Raw genomic sequence first — 19,909 nt, 5'->3', positions numbered from 1 at the left:
TCGAATCACGTTATGCAGCTTGCGAAATGACAACTGGTTTGAATGTGGCACGAACTGAAGGCCTATTCAGGTAGGACGTCTGTTGAAATACTTCTCACTAGGGGTGTGCGAATATCAAATTTTTCGAATACGAATCGAATACGAATACTTGATTGCGAATATCGAATCGAATATCGAATAATCAAGGACAGACGCATTTAACCACTACAAAACATTTATTTGAGCACCTAAGAACCTCACAGTTCAACTATCGATCATTAAATGAACACAAAAGGTGTGTGTGGCTGCACAAACAGCATCAAAGTCTCGAACATTATTCTTAGAAGAGTGGAAAGATCAGAGAGGATGGCTAGTACACAGCATTTATTAAGGCTAGCTTGCCATCAGCACAAAAGCACGTTGCTGGGATGAACATAAAAGGTTGTCGTGAACGAAAACCAGCTGCTCCACATGGTCAGGCAGAAGTAGTTCCCTTCTAGCTGAAACGACTCCTCCAGCCACAGAAAATGCCTTCTCACTTGGCACTGACCTGGCACGTATTGCGAGGTACTTTATGCACAGCTCTGACTATAGCAGCTTCGCAGGTATAGCCACAAAAAAGCTAACCAGCGCAGTCAGCTACGGCATGGCCTTCGGAGGAAGGAAAAATCCGAAGGAAAAATTTTGCTTCATCCATGCGCATTGCTCTGGGCGCCGCCATGTGGTTATGTCGCTGTCGATAGGGCTTGCGGACCGAAATGAACGCCGGTGCTCACAATGAATATTCGGCTAGATACGAATATTCGCGTCGGGTCGAATATTCGAAAGAACACGAATACTTGGATTTCAAATCGAATTCGAATACTAAAAATATAATATTCGACATATATTCGAAAATTTCGAATATTCGCACACCCCTACTTCTCACCCTTCTCGAGCGTTGATCTGGAGCCCCGAAGCAATGGCGGTGGCGTCCGGGGGACATGCTGCGTGGCTGTGTGGGGCCAGATCAGGCAATGCCGGTGTCCACGGCTACTCCAGGCAATGTATAACTTGCTCGCCTTCTACAGTACTTGTGGCAATAGCTGGTCACCTGGCCAGGCTGCACCCAAGCCATTGTTCCCGGCGCTCCTGCCGAATGTCTTGCGTCCATTCCGTTCGAGGCTGCTCGCGGGCTGCCTACTCCATATGACCACTGCTTCCGCGCTTATGCCTGCATGTTGGCTTGCTGACGCTTCGTTATTCGTCGACCATTCTTCTGTCAGCATCCAGGCCTCCACACAGAATCTATATGTGGTGAGCGGGAAGAGATGTGCCGCAAAGGAGTCCTACTTAATTTATATAAATGCATTGGAGCTACTTTGATGTGTACATGTTAGGTGAGCGGTGAATGGTCTCATGAGAGACACCAACATTGGGACGTGGCTGACGTTGCAACGTGACGGCAGCTGTTAGCGCAGGCATGAGGAATAGAAGGGGTACCACACTGGAAGCTCTAAGAGCGAGCCATTGAGTCACGATAGCTGTGATTTGCCTTACAGGCAGGGTAGAGCGAGCGAGTGTTGTTTCGAGTATGGGAATGGTTGTGGTACGTGGTTGCCCTGGGGTTGAGTTGTGGTACGTGCTATGGAATGGTTCTGTGGCTAGCCCTGTCCAGTGCGCTAGAGTGTTCGTGAGAGTAGTAGCGGTGCTTCGGCTTGGGCGGTCATGATTATGTCCTCTTTTACATTTTGAACTTTGATCATTGCTGTGACTGGTAACCTGTAGAGGTGACAGCTGTTGATGTGATGGTTAAAACAGTGTGACGCAAACAATCCACCATTATGAAACCATGCACAGGATGGTTTCACAATGGCCCTCTGTAGGGCCGGCCTTTGGCAATACATTTCCAATATTGGGCCAAACACCTGTGCTACCTGGGTTAGTGGCGTTATGGAAATTTATAACTGTCTTCTCAAGAAACAATATTTCTACAAGTTGCGGCTGTGCTTGCAGAGAGGTATTCCGGTTTGCGTCTGGGTTTGTGTGGTTGCCAATGAATAGAGGACGGAACGTGAATTGCATGTAGAGGGCGCTGTCATTTTGGGCGATGTTCGTCGGTTATACTATATTGGTTCTAAATTAGCTCGTTGCGGTGGCACTTCTGGAACAGTGAAGAAACAGGCTGTGGCTGTCGTGATTGGCGTGGATTAGTGCTCTGAGTTTAGTCTGATGGTTATGGCGTGCTGTGACTGTTGTCTGCTTGCTGCTGTTTGCGTTGTTGATGTATGTGGTTGGATAGGTGTCTCGCTGTGATATGTATGAGGCGTACTTGTTTAGTGCAGTAGTAGGGGTGCCGTAGTCTTCGCTGTTGTCTATAGTGCGTGGTGTTTCATTAGTGTCGTTGGGCCCGCGTAGACGAGCAGAAGCAGCAGCGCGTGTCGTGGAGTGCGGAGACTGCGCTGACTGCTGTCGGTATGAGAAAAAGGAACAGTGCCGGGTCGGACGTGATGCACTGGAAGTCCCACAACTCCGCACATCTTGCGCTCTGCACACAACACTGCGAACAGTCAACGGCGGCGACAGCTCTGGAATCGCAAGTAGACAGACGTCATCAGCGGATTCCGGCCGATGTTGCAGCAGGCGTTGGCGCAGCCGCAGCAAAGGCGAGCAGGGAAAAGTCCTAAGTGGGGATGGTGCACAAATCTGCAGAATCTGCGGAAACCTGCACCCAGCGATATGATGTCGGTGGCTGCTGTCTGACCTGTCGGCTGGACCGACGCGGCGGATGCTTTTTAGTGAGTGTCGAAGAGTCGTCGGTGCTGTTTGGCCGTGGTGTGTAGTATGGCAGAGACCTGATGGCGTCCTTTGCTTGCGCGTATTTTCGATTTATAGGTTGTGTTTCGGGGAGTGTCACTCGTGTTTTCCCTGGTGTGTCCTTACTGGGTCTTGTTACCCGTCAGTGTGTTTTGCTTGTCGCTGCATAGGTGTTGCTGTAATTCTGTGCATTTCCTGACGGTTGTACGGCTTGTGGTTATTAAAAAGTGTGTTCGACGCGCTTGGCTGTGTATTTGTGGTTTTGTGTGGTGTGGCACTGTCAGCTTGGGTCGTCCACGTTGACGCATGAGGAACAAAAGAAGTGCCGCCGGCTGCTTCGGAGTCATCGGGCCGCATGTTCCCGTCCGCAAATATGTGCACATGTCAGCCGTGTCGACGCATATGCTAGTCATCCAGAGTGGTCCACCTTGCGATGTTGGTCAGCCCGATATAATCTGCGAAAAGTAAAGCGTCATCTGTATTGAGCATTCTCAGTGTATGCAAAGCACAGTTCTGTTTCGCGTTGCATTCGGGATACCCTGCATTAGCACGTGCACGGACACTTACTGGCACCAATTATGTACTGTAAAAGATGGGCATAAATTAGTTTTGTTTCATATAATCTGTTTTTTCATCTTTCTTGGTTATCATAATCTGCGGATGGCTGTATGTTAGCAGAGACGCAAGCAGAGCTCTCTGGAACTGCCACTTACAAGCACGGAAGTGTGTACGATGTTCTAGGTTGTCGTGGGTGCTGTAGCATCTCCGCACGTAAGTTTGGTTGGTTGGTTGGTTTATGGGGTTTAACGTCCCAAAGCGACTGAGGCTATGAGAGACGCCGTAGTGGAGGGCTCCGGAAATTTCGACCACCTGGGGTTCTTTAACGTGCATTGACATCGCACAGTACACGGGCCTCGAAATTTTGCTTTCGTGTTTTAGCTGAATGCGTCGAAAAAACACTGCGAGCATCTGATTTTCAACGGCCGTGGAGCACACATGCTGTTCTCGCCTTAATCGAGCATTTCGTATTTGGACGCAAGTTCACCCAATGGCGCTGCCTTCGCCACTATATAACAACACCCTCGGATTATCGCTGCAAAATCTAAGCAGGAACACTTAACAGAAGAAAGCGACCTACATTTCCGATAGAGGGTAAAGACAGATTTCAGCGCAACTCTTGACATGCAACCTGCCTCCGCTCTTCACGTGCCACTTGCCACCCTCCAGGAACATCTCTTCACATACCACCTGCCACTCCTGGCAGGTGGCACTTTACGCTGCTAGCCACCTTTCAGGATGTTCGCGTGATGGTCGTGGCACCTTCCAGGTACCAGAAACAGGTGCCATGGAATTGAAATGCCACCTGGAAGGTGAGGTTTCGCTCTGCTTCTACTTTGACAACCGGTTACGCTGACAGCGCCGATGCCGACAGCGCCGACGCCGACTACCACGCAGAATGCTGGAACGGGCGCCTGAGAGCGGCGCTCTCAAAACTGAAGCGAAGAGATTTTGTTGCGAAAGCAGTACTGCTCGAGGTTCCCGCTCTTGGCCGTCGTCTCGGAGAATCCACCATTGACCTTTAGCGAGACCTATGTGTGACGTCATACCAGCTGTGTAAAAGCGGGGCCCCAACTTGGCTCGTCGCGATCGTCCCAGCGAATCCTCCATACCGCAGCTGCGCGCCGCTGCCGTGAGGGGCGCTCGCTATACGTGACGTCATGCGAGCTGTTGAAAAGCGGCCCCAAAACTCGGCTCGTCGCAGTCGTCCCAGCGAATCCTCCACGATATGTCGGATGATGTGTATAAGGTGAGGCTGCAACGATGTGCTGCAGCTAAGAAGCGGCGGCGTGCGGAAGAAACGCATGAAGAGCGGGAACAACGTTTAGCTAAACGGCGTGCATATTATGCAGCCAGGCGAATGCGTTCAACATCTCTTGATCTGGGGGCTTGCTTTCGCAATCCATTAGGCTTAACCAAGCTAAGCCTCTGCCAATTTTTAAGGTGCCCCAGTGCTCACGTGATGCGCTCGCATGGCCAAATCTCTCGAGCCACCTATGGAGCCAGCGATGGTCAAATTTATAGAGCCTGCTGCGGCAACAATGGTGCCGAACTCGGTAATATGGCCATCAAGCGAGGCTGGTGACGTCCTATCTGAACTCCCCAGTGGCTGAAGTGACGCAAGCCTCTCCCTTCCAGGGGCTTGAGCTAATTGCAATAGTGGAACTCGCGGTGTGGCGTTGCTTCAGCAAATGACGAACAGCGAAAAACAAACGAATGGAATCAGCGTCGAGTCCTCATGTTGCGTCACAGGCTGAACAATAATTACGGGAGGATTGATTGATTGTCTGAATGAATACTATTCGGTCAGGATGACAGAAGATCTGCTGGGAAAACGGGTATTGGGATGAAGGGTGATATTTCACTCACTATGCTGTCATGGTCGTGCAAGAACGCAGGAAGTGAAGTTAATGAGATCCGATACGACGACAGATTTAATAAAGAAAAATAAGCTGAGAAATAAGCAGTAAAACAAACGCTATAAAACAAAAGGATAGCTTAGAAACGCCCGCTTCCAACCCAACTGAAGCTGAAGAAAGAAGGAAATTCGATAGACCGAACGATGCGACAATGTTCGGTAGACCTTTAACGATGCCACCTTGTAGTTCTTTTCGAGATGATCCACGGCCTCCTAAGGCAGGATTGGAGGACCAGTGTCTTTGGGGAGGGGGTTCAGTGCGTAGTTTTAGCTTGCGGTTTCGGACTGTAGGCGCAGCGTCTCCAAGCTAGCGGCTGCAGGCCTTAAATTGCATGGTGTCACAAGGCCAAAACATAGAAATCCTTTTTGCCATGTCGTCACATGGTATGAAGTTATAGCGTCCGACTTTTACGGCATCGCCAGGAAAGAGGTTGAAGGATCTAAGTTGGTATGACGCGGCATTTCTGCCTGGGTGCTGCTATTATCTAAGCTCTGGACTTCATAACAGCCTAGCACTAGCGCTGCTGGACTTACTCGGGGTTGTGCAGGGCAGGTGCAGTAGGTCCATGTGAATAGAGCCCACAGACGACCCACAATGCAGGATGCCGTGAATGCTTCAAGATATCTTCTGCTCACCGATTGAGTGCACCGATCGCGGTTAAAAGTGCATGCGTAAAAATCCTAGAAAAAATGCCAGAGCGTGCATGGCTTGATAACGGCAAAAAATTTTTAAATACAATTTCGTTTGCTCGGTGCTGAGAAGTAGCAATCACAACAGTACCGAGTCCATCGAAAGAGTTTCCTCTCTGAGATCCAGCTGTCTCAGCGGCGGTGGCGGAAGCAACATCGGCACAGAGTAACTGCAAATCCTTCACTTTGCAGTTCTTGGCCAGGCTTGCAGCGATACACCTGGTGAACTAAAGTGGCAAGAGCGACGACGATCGGCTCCGCAAGATAACGACACAAGCAGCGCCAGCCAGGAGCATATAAAAGGACAAGGCTCACCTGTGCCCCCCACACTTGCTCAGCGGCGGTGGCGGAAGCAACATCGGCACAGAGTAACTGCAAATCCTTCACTTTGCAGTTCTTGGCCAGGCTTGCAGCGATACACCTGGTGAACTAAAGTGGCAAGAGCGACGACGATCGGCTCCGCAAGATAACGACACAAGCAGCGCCAGCCAGGAGCATATAAAAGGACAAGGCTCACCTGTGCCCCCCACACTTGCTCAGCGGCGGTGGCGGAAGCAACATCGGCACAGAGTAACTGCAAATCCTTCACTTTGCAGTTCTTGGCCAGGCTTGCAGCGATACACCTGGTGAACTAAAGTGGCAAGAGCGACGACGATCGGCTCCGCAAGATAACGACACAAGCAGCGCCAGCCAGGAGCATATAAAAGGACAAGGCTCACCTGTGCCCCCCACACTTGCTCAGCGGCGGTGGCGGAAGCAACATCGGCACAGAGTAACCGCAAATCCTTCACTTTGCAGGTTGGTGTGCTTTCACTTATTGAAGTCATAAGAAACCTTCTGCCAAACGCGGCCGCCGCTTGAGTCTGTGCTGTTGCTGTAGTTGTTTTCTATTGTGCCGCATGGTTTTCCATCGCGAGTGCTATGGGTGATCCTGTTTGTGATATATGCCTGGTTTGTAATCAGTCACTTCCAGCAGAGGGCTCGTCCCTTACCTGCTCAGAATGCCGATACGGTTACCACTTAGGCGCTTGTTCTAATACGACGAAAGCTGCCTACAAAGCAATGACAGATATCGATAAAAAAAGTTGGAAGTGTCAAACATGTGTAGTTTCAGCTGCTCGAGGCTCAAAAATTGCAACAAAGGTACAGAAGGAGCAGTCTCTGACAGAAAGGATGCTAATGGAAATCAACAAAAAGCTCTGTGAACTACCGGAAATCAAACCGAAGTTAGATATCCTTTTCCAGGTAAAAGAGACAGTGGAAAGTATGGAAAAGTCTGTTCAGCATCTTTCAGATCAGTATGATGAAGTGCTGGCCAAAATCCAGCTTCAGTCGACTGAGATTGTCACTTTATCAAAAAGGGTTGAAAAGATTGAGGCACTGATTCAGTCAGAGAACACTAACCCGGAAGTCTGCGAACTACGACAGCAAATAAACAGTCTGGAACAGTACAGCAGGCGGAATAACTTGGAAGTACATGGACTTGCGCAAACCAAAAATGAAAACTTGTTCCAAAAAATCAATGCTATAGCCCAGAACCTAGAGCTTCCTCAGTTGACTGAGCACGACGTTGAAGGCCTTCATAGACTGCCCGCTAAACGTGGCAAAACCCCGGCAGTTCTGGTTCGCTTTTCCTCACGTGTAATGAAGGACCAATGGATGGCAAAGAAGCAAAGTATGCGGGAAGCTGAATCCAGAGTGTACTTTCTTGACAATTTAACAGCGCAGAACAAAAAGCTCATGTGGATGATGAGGACAAGGGCCACCGAAAAGCAGTACGAATATGCTTGGCACAGTAATGGAAAGCTTTTTGTGCGCAAGTGCCAGGGTGAAACCGCAATACGGATCGCGTGTGTTGCTGACCTGGAAAATATCATCTGAGGAGGCACCGCCTCTACTTCGCCTTACTGATCAGTTTTTTTCATCATTTTTCTTTTATGGCATCACAAACAAAGCCTCTTTACTACGATGCTTTATCTTTTAACTCTGCGGTGCGCAGTTGTCTTGTTCACGAAAATGACAGGATGTCAGTCTTTCATGTGAATATTAGAAGTCTAAAATATAAGCACTTTGAAATGCAATCAGCTTTGGATTGCCTGAATCACAGATTTGATATACTAGCGTACACCGAAACATGGTTCACAAATCAAAATGATGTTATCGTCCTTCGTGGCTACAAGTTTGAAGGCATGTTCAGAGAAAACCGTAGGAGGTGGCGTCGCATTGTATGTTAAAGAAAACCTTGACTATGAAGTTTTATCAGATTTTTCTCTTGTCGATAGCCACTACGAATCGGTTGCTATAAAATGTCATGGAACACTGATCGCTTGCATTTATCGACCCCCATCTAGTGAAAGTGCCGAATTTATCAAGTTTGTGCGTGATCTTCTTGAATATGCTTGTATCGTAAATATCCCTGTTGTTTTGGTTGGACACTTTAACATTGATCTTTTGACAAACACCTCCCCGCGACGTCTTTTTTGTGAAGCCATTGATGCATTTCTCTGCACCAATGTTATTCAGTCACCAACAAGAATAACCTTAGAGAGGGACTCATTATTAGATTTATGTGTTACAAATCATGAGTTAAAAAGAGTGCTATCAGGTGTGCTTACATTTGATTTGAGCGACCATCTGCCTATATTCTGTTTTTTTCCTCGGGCGATAAAAAAAAGGAAGCAAGTAGCAACTCCCCAGACAGTATATCGCAGTTTCAATCAAGAAAACTTAGCTAGGTTCAGATCCATGATGGAAAGCACTGCCTGGAGCGAAGTTTACAATGAGTTAAATCCTATTATAGCGTACAATATCTTTCTTCAGTTAGTAAAAAGCAAATATGATACCGCATTTCCTTTGACAGTGGGAAAAACTCACAAAAAGTCTCGAAAGCCGTGGGTTACGAGAGAGTTATATCGACGAATTCAAACCCGTGACAGGCTTTTTGACAAATTCATCCAATCAAAAGATCCAGTCATACTTAAGGAATACAAAAGAAACAGTATCATCAGAATAAATTTTCAGCAGTCTCCAATTGCCCTAAGAAAATATGGGATTGTTTGAGCGAATTCATGGGAAGGGCGACAACTCATATTCCCAGCACATTAACATTCAATGGTGTTGAATACAGTGGCGCTGCTTTGGCAGACAAGTTTAATGCTCATTTCTTATCCTCTGGCGAATCATCTCAGAAGCAGGAAAGAAATCATGAAATTGCTCAGTATATTGCCTCTCCAATTGGTAGTTCCATATTCTTGAATCCTTGCAGCGAACATGAAGTATTCACATTCCTTAGAAGCCTAGACAAATCCACTGCGGCAGGCGCAGATGAAATTAAGGCCGAGCCTATTATTGCTGTTGCCGATCTAATTAGCTTGCCCTTGCAGCATATATGTAACAACGCGTTAGTTCAAGGTATTTTTCCAGATGGTATGATGCCAGAGTGGTTGTTTTACACAAAGGTGGCCCTTATGACAATATAAACAACTACAGACCTATATCTGTACTCCCTTTGTTTTCTAAACTGCTGGAATATTTGATCAAAATGAGAGTGTGTAAGTTCTTTGACGAGAGACAAATTTTTGTTAACGAACAGTTCGGATTTCGTGAGAAGAAGTCAAATGAAATGGCATTGCTCAGTATAAAGGGAAAAATATTTTCTAATATGGGTGACAAACAATATACAGTTGGACTTTTTTTAGATTTCAGGAAGGCATTTGATTCAGTTAAACATGATATTTTATTTTATAAGCTACCGTTTTATGGCATTCGAGGAGTTGCCTTAAATCTGATCTGTACTTATCTTTCCGGTCGCGTGCAGTATACATGTTTGAATGGTCATCAATCACAACCTGGTCAATTAATATACGGTGTTCCACAAGGGTCTATTTTGGGTCCAATATTTTTCCTTCTTTATATCAATGATATAATAGCCATCCCTCGAACTCCCACAATAATTTTATATGCAGATGATACCAGTGTATTTTTTTCTGGCATGCATCTTAATAAGATTCAGGCTCAGGCAAATGCATGGTTACAAGAATTGTCTTTATGGTTGAATATAAATAAACTAGAGTTAAATGTTAATAAAACAAAGCTTATTGTATTTAAGGCACGTAACAAGCCTGATAACAGTGAAATTAATCTTACATTCAACAATAGCGTAATTGAGCGTGTTTCTTCCTACAAATTTTTAGGCATAATCTTTGAAGAACACTTGAGTTGAACCCTGCATATTAATAAGATTCATGCCAGCATATCAAGGTCATTATGTGTATTATATAAACTTCGAGACCTTGTTCCGAAATGGCTGAAGTGGCAGTTATATTATACCCTTATTCAATCACATCTTCATTATTGTTTACTTGTTTGGGGATCTACAACGAAAACTAACCTCACGAGGCTGATAACATTACAGAAAAAAGCAATACGATATGTCGAAAACCTTGCATACAATGATCATATAGGTTCGTACTTCTCTAAGCATTCTATTCTAAAAGTCAATGAATTATTTGAGTTGAAACTGCTTTCTTATGTGTTTAATGATTTCAAACATCATCCCACTAAATGTGTTCAATTAAACTCTAGTAGTGACGCGCCTTACAAATTAAGACACGTCGGTTACAGAGTACCATTCGTAAGGACTAACTATGGAACCGAAATGCTTTCATATTTAATTCCTAGTCTTCTAAATAAACATACACAGGCCATAGAAATTATTCAGAAATCTGTTTCCCAAAAGTCATTCAATAGAAATGCTAAAGCTTACCTCCTTTCTCGCCCTAATGATTAAAGGGTTGTTCACTCAGAAATTCTTGATGTCCCTGTTTTTCCGTCAACTCTGTGAATTCTCGTGTTTTTCTTGTTGTGATGTGCCTTGTAAATATTTACTTTAATTATGTCATTGCAAAAGTATGCACCTTCCTCCTACTTTTGCCTTGTATAATTATGTGTTGTTTTTTGTAATGAGAGTGTATGACGCTCTTGCTTCTTTTGCCGCTTGTTCTGAGCATTGTGTCGGGTGCTTGGGCCCCGTCAGGCAGAGTGCGTCTGCCTTTTGCCCCTGTATCCGAGACTCTCCAATCCAATCCAATCTCCAATCCAATCTCCAATCCAATCTCCAATCCAATCTCCAATCTCCAATCTCCATCCAATCCATCCAATCCATCCAATCCATCCAATCCATCCAATCCATCCAATCCATCCAATCCATCCATCCATCCGTCCGTCCGTCCGTCCGTCCGTCCGTCCGTCCGTCCGTCCGTCCGTCCGTCCGTCCATCCATGCATCCATCCATCCATCCATCCATCCATCCATCCATCCATCCATCCATCCATCCATCCATCCATCCATCCATGCAGGCCCGGCACTGGCAGTAGGCTTGCAGGGGGCCTTTATGTTGCCCCCTGCCCTGCGATGACTGCAGCTGCCACCGGTGGGGCTTCTGAGGTCCTGGGTGCTATCCCCGAGAAACCTGTCGCCACCAATCATTAATTTATCTATCACCTGTCACGGTGGGCAGTTTGCTCCCAACCCGGTGGGCAGGTTCTGATCACGCCATAGGGTAACGTGACCTAGGTGACCCACCTAGGTTGCCGGAGCACCTAGCTGCTGCAGGTGCTCCGGCTGCTCCAGTTGCTCCGTCTGCGAGGTTTCAAAAAGTGGCCAACGAGGTGCCGGACAATTTTACCTGACATAGAGGTACTAACGCTCTCGCGGTAAAAAAAAACAGTAAAGTTAAAAAAAATGCACAAGACCCCATCGACACAGAAAAAGAGATCAGGTGTCCAGCCCCACTGAAAGACAACGGGCGAACGATTCAAACAGTAAACAAAAGAAGCAACAGAGACGGGACGCGGGCAGGAGCGCAAGCATTCTAAAGAAAGTACTGCGAAACGCGGGGGAAGAGCGAAGGAACGCGGAGCAAAATTTAGGGGCTACTTTGCGTAGAGGCGAAAGCGTTTTCCGCACCACTTTGAAGGCCTCTGTGGCACTGGTGACGTCATCATTGGAGGACATCACATATAATTAAGTACTAATTACTAAGCAATTACAATTTACTAACGGCTAATTACTGATTAATGACCAAAAGTAATTGACTGCTAATTAATGACGCTTAAGCTTCGCCTTTAGGAGTAGAACGCGACAGCGTGTTGTAGCGCTGCCGGGTAGTCCATGGAAGACCGCAACGCTTTTGTAATCTCGGTGGACTCCTGAACCGCACCGTACAGGAAGGGAGTAAGTGCGAGTCAAAAAAGGGAAACTAATGAAGAAATTTAAATTGGTATTTGAGGAAAGGAAAAACGTAGTAACTGTCTCACATATAGAAGGGAGGACATGGGATCGAAAGAAGAAAGTGAAAGAGGGGCCGTAATGAAGAAAATGTAAATTATAGTTGAGGAGAGGAAATTACTCAGTAACTGTCTCACATATCTCTAGAATTTCGCCTTCATCGAAATTCAGCCGACGCGGGTTCGATCCTGGCCGCGGCGGCTGGATTTCGATGAAGGCGAAATCCTAGATGACCGTGTACTCTGCGATGTCAGTGCACGTTAAAGAACCCCAGGTGGTCGAAATTTCCGGAGCCCTTCACTACGGCGTCTCTCATAACCTGAGCTGCTTTGGGACGTTAAACCCCAATAAACCAAACCAAACCATTTCTGTGTGGACACCCGTCAAGAGTGTGACACCTCTGCTGACAAGCTTCTGTCCACAACACTCTGTCAATAACGATCAGGCATTAGACTTTCGCCTTAATACAGAATAGAGACGAAGATGAGACGGCAGGTTAACACGGGGACCCTGCGAAGAAAAGAAAGCGCAAGTCCACCGGCCCAGCTACGCATAGAGAAAATGGTTTACAATTTTTGGGCCTCTAACGTCCCAAGGCGACTCAGGCTATGAGGGGCGCCATAGTGGAGAGCTGCGGAAATTTCACCTAAAAGCAAATAAAGTATTGGTAGGTTTAGGGATGTAACCGAAAATCTGAAGAAAGACCGGAGGATATATCCGCCACCGGATAGATCCCTGAGTAAAAAGGAGTCGTACGACTGGAGAAGACTCCAAGCTCGAAATTTCTTGTCGCCCCTGTGGAGGAGTTGGGTGGGTGCCAGAGGGCGGAAGAGGGACGGCGCAGAAACCGAAATTTGTAAATTTTGCGGCCACGTGGCAACATTAGATCACATAATTTGGAGATGCATGCGTGCCCCAGGGCGCAACGCGATTAAAACTAGCGATGAATGGGAGACCACGCTCAGAAGCTCCGACGAAAAATCTCAGCGCTTCGCCGTCCGCCTGGCGGCCGAGGCTGAAGACCTTCTCCTAGACGGTATCGGATGTCCACCGGCCGCGGTGCGACAGACTGCCACCACCCCGGACGCCTGAGTGCGGACCCGGAGGTGGCTGCCGCGCCATATTCGGCGGAAATAGATGTTCTTCCTCCTCCTCCTCATCCCCTTCGGGTTCCTTAACATGCACTGACATCGGACAGCACACTGGCCTCTAAATTCGACCGCCGCGGCCAGGATCAAAACCGCGTCTTTCTGGACGCAGCCGAGTGCCATAAGCACCTAGCCACCGCGTCGGCGCAGAAAGAACATACCTACGCTAACGACCTACAACAATGAATAATGAATCAAACTTTATTTCCGCAAAGAATGGGGATTGATTAAAAAATGGTGACTTGGGCACTGCGTGGTCTTTCCTGGTCCGGAGATTATTGGCGCTCGCGGTCAGCGTCGCCCGCTCAACCAGCAGAATCGGGTCTTACAGGATCACGACGCTCAGAAGCGTCTTCCGCTGTTCGGGGGACGTATTTTTAATTTTGGCTTATATCGGGTTTTCCAAACAGCCCTACCTAATTGCAGTTGTACAGTGTGTTCAGCTCCCCACACCACTTACATGCGGATGCATTGTGTGTTAGCCATGTTTTGCTATATACTTAACGACATAGATATGTGCTTGTCTCCTCCAAGTTTATGGTTTATGGGGCTCAACGTCCCAAAGCAACTATGAGGGACGCCGTAGTGCAGGGCTCCTGAAATTTCGACCACCTGGGGCACCTTGGTCTCTTGTGAGTGTTTTGTGCAAGAACTCCCGCCGATTCAATGCAAAAAGAAAAGAGCAGGTAAAAACTGGGGGGCACACATGCGATGGCGTTAATCGATTATTTCCTAAATATGCGCAATTGGTCATTTTGTGCTTCAGATCCATAGATCGCGGGGAGCATTCATGCCACTCCTGCCGCAGTGGTGCAGCGGTTAAGCGATGCACGACTGCAATGCGATGTCAGATGCTGCCACCGGTGGCGCTTGTGTGCACCAGCAATTTCTCCCCGCCAATCAATAATTTAAGTGCTACCTGCCGCGGTTGTAAATTTGATCACAATCCGGTGGGCAGGTTGTCACCGTATGACGTCACAAAGTCACGCGCTCTTAGGACGCAAATGGGCCCACTGCTTTCTCGCTGAACGCAGAAATGGCGTAGTAACTGTCTCACAACTCGGTGGACGCTTTAACTGCGCGTAAAGTTCGGGTGTTCACCATGATGTGAGACAGTTATTGCGCCATTTCCTTTCCTCAAAAACCAATTTTCCATTTTTTTTCGCCACCGAGAAAACCGGAATTTCTGCAGAACGGAAAGCCTTTACGCTATAAAGTTTAAAGGGAATACGTGGCGCTCTTTTAGGGGTACAAGGAGTAGAAGAATCGAATGCAAAGGGGGTCGCCACGAGCGCAACGTGCACGGCTAGAATCGAACACACACTCATGCCTGGCGCGTGACGGAGGCCGGGGCCCCGATCTCCGACTGTCAGCGCATCATATGGCTGCGTCAGCCTGGCTGAACGCGGAGCCCTCAGCGGAGCCCGGGCTATTTCACGCACGGCAGTTACGCCGGAACTAGGCGTAAGACGCGAAAAAGTGCACGTCCAGCGGAGACCGTCCTTTGATAAAGCGGAAGTCCAATCGACCGCGACTAATCAACCGCCACCAATTTCTACCTCCCAAATGACGCTGTAACTGTCTCACATATTCCCACCGAGATATGTGAGACAGTTACTGCGTCATTTCCTTTCCTCAAAAACCGATCTTTATTCCAATGTCATTTCAAATTGTAGAGGCCGATGCACTGCGCAGTGCACGTTAAAGAACCCCAGGTGGTCTAAATTCTCCGAGCCCTTCACTATGGCTTCCCGCATAGCCTGAGTCGCTTTGGGACCTTAAACCCCTCAAAACACAAAAGAAAAAACAAAAACATAGAAACGCCGCCGCCGCGGCCGGGTTCGAAACCGGGAACTCCAGCTGAATAGACGAACGCTGTAATCACTGCAGTGCCGTGTTTCTGCTACAGCGCTGTCAACGCATGCAGCGCAGATCTCTATCACTACTGCCACATAGCTAAAAGCGCGACTGAGGTGTCCATTGACCCAAGGAGCGAGTTATGCGCCTTTCCTCAAAATCGATGCAGTGGACAGCTTTGTCAACCCCAAAGAACGCAGTGAACGCCGGCGACCGACTGCTCCGGAGCCGCGTTTGGGCCACAGCGTCGTCACGCATCTCGAAATATACTGTATTTATACTGTTCTTGGGACAAACCCACAAAACCATTTGCTGTGTTCTGCGTCTCGCTTATGAAACAAGATTTATGGGGGTTTAACCTCCAAAGTGACTCAAGCTATGAGGGACCCCGCCGCGGTGGCTCAGTGGTTATGGTGCTCGGCTACTGACCCCGAAAGACGCGGGTTCGATCCCGGCCGCGGCGGTTGAATTTCTTTGGAGGAGAAATTCTAGAGGCCCCTGTACTGTGCGATGTCAGTGCACGTTAAAGAACCCCAGGTGGTCGAAATTTCCGAAGCCCTCCACTACGGCGTCTCTCATACCCTTAGTCGCTTTGGGACGTTAAACCCCGTAAACCAAACCAAACCAAACCAAACCGTAGTGAGGATCTGCGGAAATTTCAACCACCTGGAGTTCCTTAACGAGCACTGACATCGCACAGTAGACGGGCCTCTAAATTTCGCCTTGATCGAAATACGACCGCCGCGGCAGAGATCGCACATGCGTCTTTCGAGTCGGCAGTCGAGCGCCATTAACCACTGGGCCACCGCGGTGGTTTCGCCTAAAACAAATGCGAAACACACCTCGTACAGCTCTCGCTTACCCTATCAAGACATTCAGCTTTATTTTTATTTTTTCTTCACTACGGCGTCCCTCATAGCCTGAGTTGCTTGAGGACGTTAAACCCCAATAAAGAAAAATTCAGCTTTAATTTCGAATGGACGCAGTAGGGTGCCTCTATGCACACCACTGCCGCTGTAACATAGGACATTACAATCCGTGGTACTCGAAGGAGCCAGCAATCACTTTTGAGATGGCGTTGCTACCATATCACCCCCCGCTTTCTGAGTAATGAAAGTACCCAGCACCTTTAATTTCAATGCTCAAAACTTCCTTGGGGAATGCAAAGACGCTTTTGCCTGACGACACCACAAAGAACGCCTCTGCAACAGACTTGAAAAATGCTACGTTTCCATACCACCTCAGTAATACTACATCACCGATAATTAACGCACGCGGCGTTGTTGAAGCAATCGCAGACGCAAGCGAAGCGTCATGCTGATCCCAGCGCTCACCTTTCAGTGGCCGTCACTGAGCATTTCCAAAACTGACGGCGTCCGTCCAAACTGGGGGTGCTGTGCTGGAAGACGGGAATGGGCCCGTTGTCTTCGGATGCGATGCAGCGGAACGCGTAACACTAGCGCAGAACATCAACAGCCTTCTCAGTAGGAAGCTCATGATCGACTGAACAAAGAGCTATCGCAGAGTCAGCGTCACTCCCGCACGTGCCTCCTGCTTCCCTCGTGTTCGAATCACGCTCACGAACCCACCCTCTCTTCCTTTGCTGTGCACGTGGACGCGGAGGAGCACAAGCGCCCCTCGCGGCGGTGAACGGTTCCGGCAGCCCGCTTCCAGTCGCGTCTGTTGGGACCAACTCCTCCGAGACTGCAGAGGAGGCCGCAATAGCTTTAGATAGAGCCAATACCCCCGCTGATATTATAATTAGCGACTAAAAAATTAAGTGCTGTTTAACTACTGCTGAACCTGGTGAGAGACCGAAAGCTATGGCTTATCGGGCAACTATGCGGGGCTTGGTGTCTGTAACGTTGAGTGCGTTCCGGACACTGGATAGGTAAAGGTGGCAATTAATGCTTGGTCGCGAGAGTCAGCTCACCCATTGGACGCTGCGGCCGATTACAGTAGTGGCGCGTGTCTGCCACTCGCCCACTGAACTGGAGTACACGGGTTCGAACCTGACCGTGGCGGCCGCGTTTCGATGGAGGCGAAACGCAGAAGGCGCCCGTGTGCTGTGCGATGTCAGTGCACGTTAAAGATCCCCAGGTGGTCGAAATTATTCCGGAGACCTCCATTACGGCAGCTCTTTCTCTCTTCTTTCTCTCCTACCTTCCTGATGATCGCCCTTCGGTATGTAGCCGAATGCCTTTCGGCCACACCTGGTCTTGTTCAGACTTTGCAACACACTCGCATGGGACACGTTGTCAAACGCTCCCTTCAGATCGAGGGCGAGTATCCCTCGAGGCGCATGCCTCGTTGCTGCCTTGACGACCAGTTCGTGGAGTTGGATCATTACGTCTTGGGTGCCGGGATTCCGGGCTATGACTTTGGCCCGCGCGGTGCGCCTCTCGTCGTCCCTGCCGGGCGTCATGTTGCGGGGAAGGGGTTTAGTCTGAAAGGTCGTCTTCCAGTCATCCGGACGGGCCACTTTGATGGGTACTGGCTCGATCTGCCATCCTATCTTGAGTAGGATGGCTCGTCCGTGTTCCGTGTGACTGAGCCGGATTGTTTGATGAGTGGTGGGCTTCGATGAGCTCCTCCACCGTGTTGTGGGCGCCCATGCAGTTCATCACCATTCCCACGCAGGACGTGAGGGAGATGGGCTTCATGTTGTCTATCATGAGGGCCTTGCCGGGGTTTGGAATGAACCTCGGCGGCCTTCCATTAACCACCATTAAGACCCCTGCCTGCTGCGAGCTGCTGTGTGCACAAGCGGCTGTCCCGTCCAGCATTGCCTGCGCCGGGTGCTACGCTCAATGCTTGAGGCAGAGATACGTCCGCCCGCTGGACGGGGAGGGCTTCCGGGAACGCGACGTTGCCGTGGTGACCTGCACCAGCGGGGACCTGGCCTCTGGACCTATCCTCTGCAGGAACGCTGGCAGCGGCTGCACTGTGGCGCGGCCGCCGCTGGTTCCTCCTGCCTGTAAGGTCACGGCTGCCCTTTTTGCACTGGCCGCTACCTTGCTGGCCTTTTCCCGCAAGCGACCACCCAGGATAGAGGGAATGTAGCGCCCTTCGGATTGCATGCGCCGAGTGCCCCACACGTCCAATGTGGCGCTGAGCAGAAACCACCGCGGCTGCTTCTGAAGGAACGGCCTTTTCCACCTCTTTCTGTGCCGGCTCCCTATTATCGTGTTTCGACAAGGACCAGAACCGCGAACGATGTCTCGTGTAAATTTTGTTTTTGCATCGTCATGATGATTGTAAGATTTTTTGTAAATCCAATGAGTCGTTCGCTGATCTGTCTATTACTAAAAATTGTCTTAATATAATTAATCTAGAAATTTTGTGCTTGGTTTCGCGGATATAATGTTCTGTAGGCCACGAGAAGAATATATATATAATATATTTATTGTTGAAGTTGGTCTCTTGTGTATTCACTTAAGTCGCAGTTGTAGACAGCGTCTGTCGCCTTAGAATTGTCGGTGGCGTCGAAGTGCTCGGGAGCCACACACCTAAGCAATGCAGGTTAACTGGCAAGGTATTCAATGCTGTTAACTTTTAACAGCTATATACTGTTCAGTATACTCGATAGGCATTCGTAGAAGGCGAGCCATACATGGCTCAGTGGCTCAGTGGCAGTGGCTCAGCTGATGAACTGATGAAACAGCTGGTGAACTGTCGCACCCGCGTTCGGTGTGCCGGGGAACGCCAGATGGCTGTGAACGCGCAAGGAAGAGTGAGGATGAGCAGCTAGCTGACGATGTCGGCATAAAAAAGCGTGACCTTCCAATGCGGTCGTTAGTGTGGAGTGGGTTCATATGTGCCTTCGCGGTTCACACGCGTGTGCTTCGCTGTCTGAGACACAAAAATTGCTAACGATTACGTTACTTGTTAATGCGAAATTTGAGCGCAGCTCATCAGCTGTTTCAGCTTTTCGATAGACTGAGGCAAAGAATTCGAATAAGACATTTATGTATGTACAGTTACAGACAACTTGTTATACGCATTTTCCTTCTTCAGGAAACACACCATTAACAGTTCTTGATTTTCTTGAAGGAAGCTTTGTGGTCGGAGAAATAGATCGACAATATGCTCGACTTGTTGCACCAATGCCTTGTTCTTAAAGACGAGGTCTATGCAAGTATTTCGAGAGGTTGACACAGCCGTGGGAGGCGTTACGAGCGAGAGGAACGAGTTATTCTCTTGCATAGGCGGTAATAAATTCCTGTTTGGCTTTATACGTACCTACATTAAAGTCCCCACCCACGTTGCTACCCTGGCAGGTGGCAGTAATGGTTGATCGCACGAGTTCGCTCACCGTTGTCAGCGCTAACGTCCGCGCTGCTGCTGACCAGCGCCGGATAATTACCGATGCTTTGACGTAGATAGCCCTCCAAGGGCTGTCCTTTGCCCTTTCAGGGAACCCCCTAAGGGTTGCCTCGTGCCACGTAAGAGGAGGCAGGGTGTGCCCCCTCTCCGTTGCTTGGCAATGAATTTTCCCACCACCACCACACACCGAAGCGCACGGAAGATATCCTGGTTACAGAAAGTAGGCCTCCTTTGTCCAACATTTGCACTTTGTGCCAAGCTCAAGCAGACCCAGGGCACATCTTGTAGGAATGTGCCAAGTTCAAGGGCGCACGAATTAAAAGGAACGCACCGTCCTTTGCCAAAAGTA

At 48.6% G+C, this 19,909-nt stretch overlaps 1 protein-coding gene across 8 annotated transcripts in view; it reads right to left on the bottom strand.

Moving 5' to 3' along the window:
• Positions 1–19,909, bottom strand: part of LOC149336204 (uncharacterized) — a 203,799-nt gene that overhangs the window by 31,995 nt on the left and 151,895 nt on the right. For 2 of the 8 annotated variants that reach the window (XR_016284216.1, XR_016284217.1), the window contains exons 1-2: positions 16,569–17,182; positions 908–3,230 (exon numbers count right to left, since the gene is read on the bottom strand). The gene's annotated coding sequence lies outside the window, so the exon portion shown is untranslated. Of the gene's footprint in view, positions 1–907; positions 3,231–6,256; positions 11,227–11,524; positions 12,446–16,568; positions 17,188–19,909 lie in introns of those variants that run through there. The other 6 variants (XR_016284221.1, XR_016284223.1, XR_016284220.1 and 3 more) reach the window with 6 other exon arrangements.

This window comes from Amblyomma mixtum, chromosome 7, assembly GCF_055824585.1.
Source record: "Amblyomma mixtum isolate Tamu chromosome 7, ASM5582458v1, whole genome shotgun sequence".
Lineage (NCBI taxonomy): Eukaryota > Metazoa > Arthropoda > Arachnida > Ixodida > Ixodidae > Amblyomma > Amblyomma mixtum.
This window is presented reverse-complemented; position numbering and strand designations above follow the sequence as displayed.